This window comes from Kogia breviceps, chromosome 18 (genome assembly GCF_026419965.1).
Source record: "Kogia breviceps isolate mKogBre1 chromosome 18, mKogBre1 haplotype 1, whole genome shotgun sequence".
NCBI lineage: Eukaryota > Metazoa > Chordata > Mammalia > Artiodactyla > Physeteridae > Kogia > Kogia breviceps.
In genome coordinates this window covers 57,761,442-57,772,539 of record NC_081327.1, presented here as the reverse complement: position 1 = coordinate 57,772,539, position 11,098 = coordinate 57,761,442, and the positions used below count along the sequence as shown (strand labels likewise).

The following is an 11,098-nucleotide window of genomic DNA, read 5'->3' as shown; positions in this document are numbered from 1 at the left end:
TTTCCACAAGGACAGAGGCCCAGGAGGTCAAGGGACTGGTGGGGGCCACACGGCTAGTTGGTGACCCAGCTGACAGACCCCAGAGCAGTGCGCCTGGGGGTGGCCACCAGGATGGGGCAGGGGTGCCCCCCCCGAGACTGCATTGTCTTCCCACCAGCTTCCTCTGCCTAGCCCGCCCCAGTGGGCAGGGCTCAGTCAAGAAGAAGGATATTTTTTGGCACATTGCTGTATTTTTGTACTTGGGAATTGGGGACCTTGGACCTTCGCAAGCAGATTTAGGCTAAATGAGATGCAAACCAGGGCTGTACTGTTCTGAAGTTCTGGCCCCTCTGTCTCCTAAGACCATGACCTTGGGACCCCAGCTTGTCTCTAAGAAACAGTCTGTGTCTGTTGTAGGAAGAAGGAAGGGAAAAGGCAACGATCTTGCTAAAATGTACTAACCGGGCAAATGCACCAGATATGCCGCAAAGCACTTTAGGGAAAGAGGCAAAGTGGGTGCGGGTAGGGAGGTAGGGCTAGGGCTACAGGCAAGGAGAAGCGGGGCGCACAGAGGCCAGGGCAGCGGCTTGGGCGTTCCTGCAGGGTGACATTAAACTAATCGGACGCAGATAAATGCCGAGCACACGCAAACGCCCCAGGCCAGAAGCCGTGAGCCGGGACCCTGCGCCCCCGCACTCCGCTCCGCTCCGTAACTCGGTCAGCGTGGGGCAGAGGCCACCAGGGCGCGCGGTGCGGGGAGCGGCGGGAGGGCGCCCCCTGCCGGCCGAGCGCGGAGGCGGCCGCGGTCCGGCCCGGCCCACGCGGCAGGCGGCAGGCGGCAGGCGGCAGGCGGCAGGCGGCGGGCGGGGGGGCGCGGCGGCCGGAGGAGGGACGCCAGCCGCTCGCCTCCCGCCGGGACGCCAGACGCCGCGGCTGTAAAACTGCGAGGCGGGCGCCCGCCGACTGCTCCGAGGTGGGTGTGCACGGCGGCGCGCTCAGCTCCAGGCCCCCACCCGCCCGCCCAGGGCGCGGCCTGCGGAGGCGGCGGAGGCGGCGGAGGCGGAGGCGGCGGCGGCGGCGGGGGTGGGCGCGGGCGAGGGGCCCGCCGAGCGCGCCACTCGAGCTCCCTGCACGGCACCCTCACGGTTCTCCCCACGTCAGCCCGCGCTCCAGGCTCACGGCACCCAAACTGCCACCCCCGCGGCACCCGCAACCCCCCGCCCCACGACCTCCCGTGCTCCCGCATTCTCCGCGCTCCTCGCTTCGCGGCACCCTGCGCTCCCCTCACGGGCATCCCTTCCTACAGAGCGGCGCGCGTCTCTCTCTCCACAGCAGCCGCTCTCCCACCCCGGCACCCCGCGCACCCGCACTCGCCCCGCTCACACCCGCCCGCCCAGCCCCCACACTCGCACCCGCGCTCCCGCCGCCGGCTGCGCCCCAGAGCCTGAGGCCCCCAAGGCTGGCCCGCGCCCTCGGCCGAGTTCTCAGGACGCGCCCCGGTGTCCGCGGCCGCCCGAGTGGCTGGGACGGCAGGGGCGGCCCTCGGCGTTGGGCGGCGGCGGGCGGAGCCACTCTCCCGCGCCGGCCCCGCACGGAGCCCGGCGCCCTGGGGCGGAGCTCAGCGAGATGGGCGCCGAGCGGGAGGCAGGTGGCGCAGCGGCGGCGGCGGCGACGAGGGGCAGGAGGCGGAGGCGGGGCGCGCGGGGCGGGGGCCGCGGGGCCCCGTGAGACGCTCGGGCGAGCGCGCGGCAGCCGGAGCCGGCGCCCGCGAGCCAAAGGCGCGGCGGCTGGACCGGGCGCGGGCCGCGGAGGCCGGAGACCGCCCGGGGCGGCGTGCGCGCTTTGTTCCCGCGCGGGCGGCCGGCGGGCGGAGTGAGCGGCCCGGAACCCGACTGGGCATGGCCCGGGCAGCCGCCCCGCGCGTCCCGGCCCCGTCTCGCGCCTGAGCGCGGCCGGCGCGAGAAGACAGCGCGCGGATTGCCCCCAAGTTACGGAGGCAGGGACCGAGTTCGAAGGAAAAGCCACTTCAGGAGCCGGGTCGCGAGAGTGCAATCGCCTCCCGTCCGCCGGACCCCCGGACCGTAAGTGTCCCGTCCGTCCGCGCGCTGCCGCGCTGTCACCCGACTCCGCCCGCGGCTGCTGTCCTGGGGTCTCCCTGCAGCCATGCAGAGTGCGTGGGCCTCCCGAGGCACCCCCTCCCCACTTTGCAAAGTTGGAGCCCACGGCGGGGTGGGGCCAGCCCAGTCAGCGCCCGCCCACTGACCACCCCCAAGGTGAGCGGGAGCTCGACCTGCTGGGGGTGTGGTCAGACCTAAGGTGGGACCTGCGTGCGGAAGGTGGGGAGTCCTGTGGGTTCCCCTGCGGTGCCCGCGCTTCCTGACAAAGAGGCCTCGGGCCATGTGACAGGGGACTGGTTGGGGGGCAGAGAGGGTGACCCTAGGACAGATGGAGGTGCCTGTGGCCAGGCTGGGGGGGAGGGCCAGAGCTCCCTCTAGCCCCTCCCCCTCTTGTTTTGGTTCCTGGACATGCCTCTCAGCGCAGGAGCCGTTAAACATTTTTAGGGGTGAAGTCCTGGGCGGGTGGGTCCAGCCCCACTCCCCGTGGGTGGGGAGAAGGTCTTAAACAACAGCCGCTGGATCCTGACAGCTCCGGGGCCTCGGGCGCAGCCCCGTGGCAGCGATTCTGCTCTCACGCTTTGGGAACCGTCCATCTGCATGTTGGGCAGGCGGGGAGCCAGGCTGTGGGGACGGCGGGGAGGGAGGTGTGAGCCGACGTGGAGGGACAGATGGCTGGAAATTCAGCCCTAGACGGGCTTGCGTGGAGCAGAAGGTGCCGGGGCTGGTGGCCAGGCACACTCTGAGCCACCGCGCTCTGAACACGCAGCCCCGGGCTGTTCCTCCTTCCGGCGCCTGGGAACTGCGTGTGTGCTCAGACCCTGCAGGAGTGGAGACCCCTGCCTGTCCCCCCCCCCAAAATAACTGTATTCCCCACCATTGGGGCTGAGGCTGGGCGACCTCTGGCCTTTTCCAGAGACCAGGGAGAAACACATTTCCGCTGCGAATAGAGACCTTGTGCTTCTGTGGGGGTGATCTGAGCAACCATCAGGCCGTGACTTTGACTGGCGGCCAGGACACCAAATCATTATGTCTAACTGGGCGTGTGTTTCCTCCTCTGGACCCAGAAACAGGAGGTTCCCAGGGCGGCCGCCCTCAGAGGACAGGGGCTGGCCGGGGACAGAGGGAGGGCAGCTATTCTGTGTCCCTCGTTGCTCTCCCAAGTTGCCGCAAGGTTTGAGAAACTTCTTGAGGTTGGGCCCCTGGGCGGGGGTTAGCTCTTGCCTGCCCTGGACGCCAGGCAGCCCCTGGCATCTTTTCTGGGTCCAGGGCAGGGCACACTCATAGAGGGCTGGCCCTGTGATGGGCCCTGGGTCCTCGCTGTGTCACCGCACCTCCCGCCTTCTGTCCTCTGCACGGGGGTCCCAGGGAGGCAGGGGTTCTGTTCTCTGTTCCGTGCAGCTGACAGCCTGGTCCCTAAAGAGCCCGGCTGCGTGGGGCTCTGTTGCCGGGCCACCCTCATACGATGCGAGGGAAGAGGAGGGTAGGGGCGCTGAGCGCAGCAACAGATGTGGCGCCTGGGGCTGCCGAGAGCTGGGCGGACTCTGGGTGGGAGGGGATATCACGTTAGGACCAATTTTCTGTCGGAATCCGGCTCTCTCTGGAGTTGCCTTGATCTGTGTCTGATGGGGGGGAAGGGACGTGGTACCCGGTTGCTCGCGAGCCCACCCAGGGTCCCCGGGCTGGCGAGCTGGAGGATGTGGGGCGGACATCTTCCTCCAGGACCCTCTGGGGCTGCTCCGGGCCACCCAGCAGCCCTTCCTCTGTCACCAGGTGATCCGCATAATGAGTTAACCACCTGCAGGAAATCTCTCTGACTTGGGTCCACATATTTTCATTTCTGCATAACTGGAAGAAATTAATTTCCCTTCCTACGTAAGGGTCTGGAGACGCCGGCAGCCTGGGTCACTAATCCACAAGATCCAAGCCCACGAGGCTGCGGTAGGGGGGCGGCTTTGCGCACTGGTCGCTGGGCGGCAGTGGAGGGTGGTGGTGGGGGAGGCATCTCCCTGCCACCTGGAAGTGCCCTGGCGCTCTCGGTGCCCTGCCCCTTCCAGCCTCTTGTCTGCCTCCTCAGGACCTGCAGAGTGGTGGTTGAATTCAGTTCCTCTGAATTCCCTTGGCAGTCAGTGTGCGCATGTGTGTGCACACGTGTGTGTTCAGAAGCCAGAACGTGGGCGAGGTGAAGAGCCAGCACACAGTAGGTGCTTAATGAGTGGTGCTCTAGGGGCAGGAACTGACGTTTCCGTGGGGCAGCTCTGCCCTGCCCGTGGCCCAGCTCTCACTGCGTGTGGTCCGTCCCGCCGCCAGCACGAGTCAGCCTGGGGGCCAGGCGTGCGTTGCCCAGCCAGGCTCAGCGCTCACACTCACGCCTGAGTCCGCGGGACAGCCTGCGGGGCGGTGGGACTTTCCCCGTTGCACAGACGCCCGGGGGAGGTGCGGGCTGTCGATTCCATGAGGGGAGCCCGGGCGTCCCACCCCGACCCAGACAGCAGCCGCCTTGGCCTCCGTGTGTCTGTGGCCCTCGTCCCCGGCCCGCCTGTCAGGGTTCCTCCCACACCTGGGGGGGCTGGTGGTGACTGCTGGGTGCTAAGGAGGGGTTAATGCCCCACATACCGGAACCCTCACCTGGACACAGTGTCAGGCTCATTGGGCACAGTTGTAACTGACATCCAGGGCACCACCTGGGGCTGGGGGCCACCTGGGATCAGGGCCAGGGAGGGTGACCACCTCTGCCCTGCCTGGGTCACAGAGGCCCAAGGCCAGCCGCCTTCCCCGTGCCACCACCCTGGACAGGGGAGGCATAGGAGCTGGGGGGGGGGGTCATTGTCACTCAAGGCTCTCTAGACGCCACTGGACATTGTCTGTTAGAACACTGGCATTGCCGTTGGGCAGCTGGTGTCACCTCCCAGACCCGGGCGGGGGGACCTGAACTCTGTAACTTGTAAATGGGGGAATGTGGCCACTGTTGCATTTACGGGACTGAACTGTCTCTGGAAAGTGCTTGTCACCCGTCGCTGCATTGCTGGACACGTAGTCATCCAGGCAGGGGGTAGAGTGATCGTGACGCGGCACCAACAGCACCTCACGCCCTGAGGGCAGGCTGTGTCCTCTCGTTTGGCCTCAGGACAACCGTGAAGGCGGGCACCCTTGCTGCCCCATTCTCCAGATGGGGACACTGAGGCCGGGAGAGCTCCGCCGGAGGGCGGACGGGCCCCTCGAACTTTCCGCCAAGATCCGACTCCGGAGGGCCAGCGTGGGGCCTGCAGCCTTGCTTCCTTAGAACCCCCGACAGATTCCCATGTCCCCCCACCTGGAGCCTCTGCATCCGACGCAGGGGCAGGAGGAGGCTGGTAGCTCGTGATTGGTGGGTGTCCGTCTGGGGTGTGGCCTTTGAGGGCCCCGGCTCACGGGGAGGGGGGAGCTCGGAGGGGTTGGTTGGTGGAGGCTCCTTTTTTGCACGAGGTCACAGCTCCTAGAGGCGTGGGTCTCCGGGGCCAGGCCAGGCTGGGCGGGCCCCACACCATCTCTTCTGAGGATCAGGCTCCAGGACTGTTGGACGTGCCTCCAAGTCCTTTCTGGGCATCGTGCCCCCAGACTTCTGGGCAAAAAAGGAGCCGGCGTGCTTCTGCCGCCAGCGTTCTGAGGCCGGAACCCTGCCCCACTGGGGCCCAGATGAGGCAGTGCGGAGGGCAGGGCCCCTAAGCCGAGCACACAAATGCCAGCAAGGGCTTGGCATCTGTAAACAGACTCCTGGGCAGGATGTCACCCTTGTAACCTCCGTGGAAAGAGCCAGGCAGAGGCCTGGCGCTGGGGGTGGAAACTCAGGATAAGGAAAGTGAGGGATAGTGGGTTCCCGGTTCCCGCCTCTGAGTTCACGGCATAGCCGGGGCGCTCGGTGCATGGCTGAGCGGAGCCTCCGACGAACGCACCACAGCAGTTTCCTGCAGCAATGATACAGAAGTCAGGACTTCTGCTCTTTGTAATCCAGGGACTGCACCGGCGCGGCCACATGTCCGTGGGAAGGAAAGCAAAGGTGCTTTGGGCTGCAGTGAGGAAATCTTCTCTTCGGGCCAGGGCGCCCGGTTGATCACGCATATGTTCTTGGCGTCCGGTGTCCGTGCTGCTCACGGTCTACACCCGCTTCCAGCCTCCCAGAGTCTGGGTGCTTGGACCTCCCACTGCCCCTGAGGCCAGAGCGTGGCGGACGTGGCAGGAGGAGGTTTGGGAGGAGGTCCGGCACTGGGCGCCTTCTGTTTGCTTGGGCAGAGAAAAGTCCACAGCGGGGGCAGGGCAGGAGCCGCAGCTGCTGGGGCAGGTCCAGAGGGCTCCTTGTGTACCTGGCAGCCCTGGGCCACGCGTGGGGTCTACAGAGAAGTACTCACCCCCTGGTCCCGACCCGGGAGCACCCGAGAAAGCCAGGGTGAAGCCACGGCAGGAAAGGAAAGCCCTCCGGCTTCCGTGGCCCCTCTTACGGGCAGGCGGGGGCTGCGTTGAGAGGCTGGAGGGTCTTTAGGACCAGAGGAGGCCACAGCCCGCCCCCAGCTTGGGGAGCCTCGGGCTGTGTGGAGGGCAAGGGGCACCACCTTGGCCTCTCTGAGCCCCGCTGCTGAGATTTGAATCCTGATTCCCCTCCTGGTCACCGTGCGACCGTCTGCACATCACTCACCCTCTCTGAGTCTATTTCAGTGCGAAATACAGTCGCACTGGCTCCTCCCTCTTTGGGTTGTCATGAGGGGTGAAAGGTCAGGTGTATCTGGTTGATGGGTGGCTCTCACAGCCCCTCTCTGGGGGACACTCAGCGCCAGTGCCGTCGCAGCTCTGCAGGGACGCCCCGTTTCTCTGATTCCCAGCCTGTGCCTGCGTCCTGCTGCCCAAACGGGGGTGATCCAGAGAGACAGGCTGTGTCCTCCAGCGCCGCCCAGGCCCCCACGCCTGCTGACCCTCCTCCCCACGCTGCGGACACAGCTAGCTCAGAGCCAGGGACCGGGGCTGTGTGCCCTGCACCCCCATGCTCCTCTCCCCTCCCAGCTCACAGAGGGAAACTGGGGCTGGCGTCATCACATCCCACCTTGGTGGCAGACATGGGATTCCGACTCAGGAGCCCAGGTCCTCTGAGTCCAGAGCCTCTGTGTTTCCGCCACACCTGGTTCCCCCAACAGCTGGTGCAGCTTCCCCCTGGGCCTTGGGCTTCCCGAGCCCACCCAGCCCAGCCTGCACTCGTGAGCGCAGTAAACACAGGAGCCCTTTCCTCCGACCTCCCTGCCCCTGAGAAGTCAGAGTGGGGCACCGGCTACCCCTGCCCCGGGCAGAGCACAGACGGCAGCGTTCCGTGTCTGGGCTGGCTGTGCACAGGGCGGAGGGAAGGGCAGGTGTTTGTGTGCTGACACTTGCACACCAGGCTGTGCTGGCAGCGCGGACGTGGACGGCGGGGGTGGCCATGCTCCTGGCAGAGAGGTCCTTCTGCTGTCGTAGAGAACATCTAGGCAGGAGAGTGCAGGGCACGTGGTCCTATCCGCTCCCTGATGAGCAGCTGTGCTCGCCCCACCAGGTGCATGTCTACAGGCAGGGGACAGGACGATGCCCTCTTACTGTGACCCCATCTGCCACGCGCCTTGGAGCACGGACTGGACAGCACTACAGGCGTTGCCTTTACCTGGGGAAGGTCCCCGCTTTTGAAGGCTCAGGGTCGGGGGTCTGGCCGAGACCCTCTCCACGTGGCCCGCCAACCATTGAGCTCGTCCCCTCACGTGCTCTTTGCCCAGATGACTCCCCAGGGTCCGATCATGCGCGGACGGAGCCCTGAGACGGCCTCTCTACGTGCCCGCGTCTCTTTGGGCTATTGGGAGACCTCACGGAAGTTTGGAGTTTGCTCGGTTTGTGATCCGGGTAGCTGTTAGAGGGTGGGACATGCCGTGTGCCCTCTGGGACCGCTGAGGCCGTGTCCCACAGGAGATGCTCTGAATGACGGCTTCTCCCAGGACGCGTCGGCCCCCACGGCCTGGTGAGCCCAGCCTGCGCCCAGCACCCACAAGCAGAGCAGACTGTGTCAGTTATGATTGTGGCCGCAATGAGAAAAGGGAAAAAGGAAAAGGAAACCCACATGATTTTAGTGATATATGTTATTTAACCCAATATACCCAAAATATTGTCATTTCAACAGGCAATTGTTTTTTTTTCAATTATTGAGATCTTTTTAAAAAAAGACTTTGAGGGACTTCCCTTGTGGCGCAGTGGATAAAAATCCGTCTGCCAATGCAGGGGACACGGGTTCTATCCCTGGTCTGGGAAGATCCGACATGCCGTGGCTTAACTAAGCCTGTGCGCCACAACCACTGAGCCTGTGCTCTAGAGCCCGCGAGCCACGACTACTGAAGCCCGTGCGCCTAGAGCCCCTGCTCCACAGCAAGAGAGGCCAGCACAATGAGAAGCCCGCACGCCGCAACGAAGAGTAGCCCCCGCTCTCCACAGGTGGAGAAAGCCCGCGCGCAGCAACGAAGACCTGACGCAGCCGAAGATAAATAAAATTTTAAGAAAAGAAAAAAGACTTTGAAATTCCACGTGTGTTTTACACTCCTCTGAGTCTGAGTTCTGAGCAACCTCGTTGGTTGGCTGGTGGCCGCCACGTCGGACAGAGCAGGGTGCAGGCACGGGGAATTCTCAAGTGGCCACAGCACTGAGGGCTGCTGTGATGGTGCTGGGGGTGCAGGTGTGTGGCATCGTGGGGCAGGTGTCAGGGACGACCCTGCGGAGGTGACAGACCACACGGAGGCCAGAGGGCCGGGGCCAGGCGGGAAGACTGGGGGGCGTGATGGACCCGGAGGGGACTCTGGTCTTTGTCCCTGGAATCTCAGAGGCCCAGGAAAGCCCCCTGAGCTGGGCTGGGGGGTGGGGGGTGGGGGGCTGGTCAGGTTTGCATTTTGAGAAGATGGTCCTGGGGGACAGATGTGGGCAGACACAGGGCCCGGAGGATGCAGTATCTGGACACGGGCACCGAAGAGGGTGGGGCTCAGCCGGCAACACCGTGTCCCCCTCTGCGCATCAAGCCCGAGCCCCCAGCACCGGCTGGAGAGGCCCCTTCTGGCCCACAGTCAGCATGTGGGTAGAACGGTCTGAAGTCAGGGCACTTATGCCTGAAAAGGTGTGCTTCCCAGCTCACCGCCCTTCCGTCTGCTTGCTGAGGAGGGGGCCAGGCTGCAGGGAGGTCCCTGGTGGAGGGAGAGCCGCTCACTCCGGGGCCCATGGTGGACCTCACCCTGCTTCGGGAGCCCTGTGTGTGAGTGTGCACGGGGCACGTGTGTGTGCAGAGCCGTGAAAACCAGGCAGAAGAAGGATGTGTGACCTCCCTTGACTGTCCCAAGGGCAGCAGCCCCGGGGGCACTCATAGGGGAGCTGTGCAGCCAGCCTAGACTGTCCCAGGACGGCTGTCACCACACATAGACAAGGACTGTCCCAGGACGCCTGTCACCACCATCTGCATGGACTGTCCCAGGACGCCTGTCACCACCATCTGCATGGACTGTCCCAGGACGGCTGTCACCACACATAGACAAGGACTGTCCCAGGACGCCTGTCACCACCATCTGCGTGGACTGTCCCAGGACACCTGTCACCACACATAGACAAGGACTGTCCCAGGACGCCTGTCACCACCATCTGCGTGGACTGTCCCAGGACGGCTGTCACCACCATCTGCGTGGACCGTCCCAGGACGGCTGTCACCACCATCTGCGTGGACTGTCCCAGGACGGCTGTCACCACCATCTGCGTGGACTGTCCCAGGACGGCTGTCACCGCACATAGACAAGGACTGTCCCAGGACGGCTGTCACCACCATCTGCGTGGACCGTCCTAGGACGGCTGTCACCGCACATAGACAAGGACTGTCCCAGGACGCCTGTCACCACCATCTGCGTGGACTGTCCCAGGACGGCTGTCACCACACATAGACAAGGACTGTCCCAGGACGCCTGTCACCACCATCTGCGTGGACTGTCCCAGGACGGCTGTCACCGCACATAGACAAGGACTGTCCCAGGACACCTGTCACCGCACATAGACAAGGACTGTCCCAGGACGCCTGTCACCGCACATAGACAAGGACTGTTCCAGGACGCCTGTCACCACCATCTGCGTGGACTGTCCCAGGACGGCTGTCACCGCACATAGACAAGGACTGTCCCAGGACAGCTGTCACCACCATCTGCATGGACTGTCCCAGGACGCCTGTCACCACACATACACAAGGACTGTCCCAGGACGGCTGTCACCACCATCTGCGTGGACTGTCCCAGGACGCCTGTCACTTCACATGTGCCGGGCTTTGTTGTGAGAGAGCCTCGTTCAGGGTGTCAGGCGCCCAGTTGGAATCTCGGCCCACAGGCTCGCCCTTGGCTGCAACACGTTATATGGTTTCTTGGAGCCTCGGTTTCCTCCCTGTTCATGTGAAACCTTTTCAGAATCTCTGCAGTCGTGATCGTTAAATCCCTGGTCAGGGACCAGCACAGTTCCTGGCCCAGGCAGGTCGGTGGAGGTGTCGGGGCTTGTACGGTCCTGGGGGCTTCGGGGTGGAGGGGAGGACAGGTCACGGTGGTCACGCGGTCCTGGGCTTGACCTGTGCCAACGCCCCGTGTTCTGAAGGCTTTTTTCTGATTCTCAAAGTGGCTGGGGTTCCTTCAGTTGCCCCCCAAACCCCTTGCCGGCTGGTAATCCTCACGTCACGGGGGCCTTTAGTACAGTTAGGCCTCCCGGTCAGTGAGGTTATTTAGGCGGACTGTCCTCAGGGCCCCTGCTCACTATCGCAGGGCGTGCGTCTGGATGCGGGGCGTGTGTTGGAAGGAAGCGGGTCACTAGCCAGTGGGGCCCGGGCTCACCCTCACCATCTTCCTTCCTGGGACCGCCAGCCCCAGGGGAGCCTGGGTTGGGGTCAGCAAGGTAGCCACACTGCTGCCCACTTGTAGGGCTGGGACCCCCAGGTCGCCAAGAACCTTGTGCCTGGGAAGAGG

General features: G+C 64.6%; 1 protein-coding gene across 1 annotated transcript in view; it reads left to right on the top strand.

The window, feature by feature from the left end:
* Positions 1-854: 854 nt before the first annotated feature.
* Positions 855-11,098, top strand: part of CBFA2T3 (CBFA2/RUNX1 partner transcriptional co-repressor 3) — a 59,818-nt gene continuing 49,574 nt past the window's right edge. The window contains exon 1 of the mRNA XM_067018260.1: positions 855-952. The gene's annotated coding sequence lies outside the window, so the exon portion shown is untranslated. The remainder of the gene's footprint in view (positions 953-11,098) is intronic.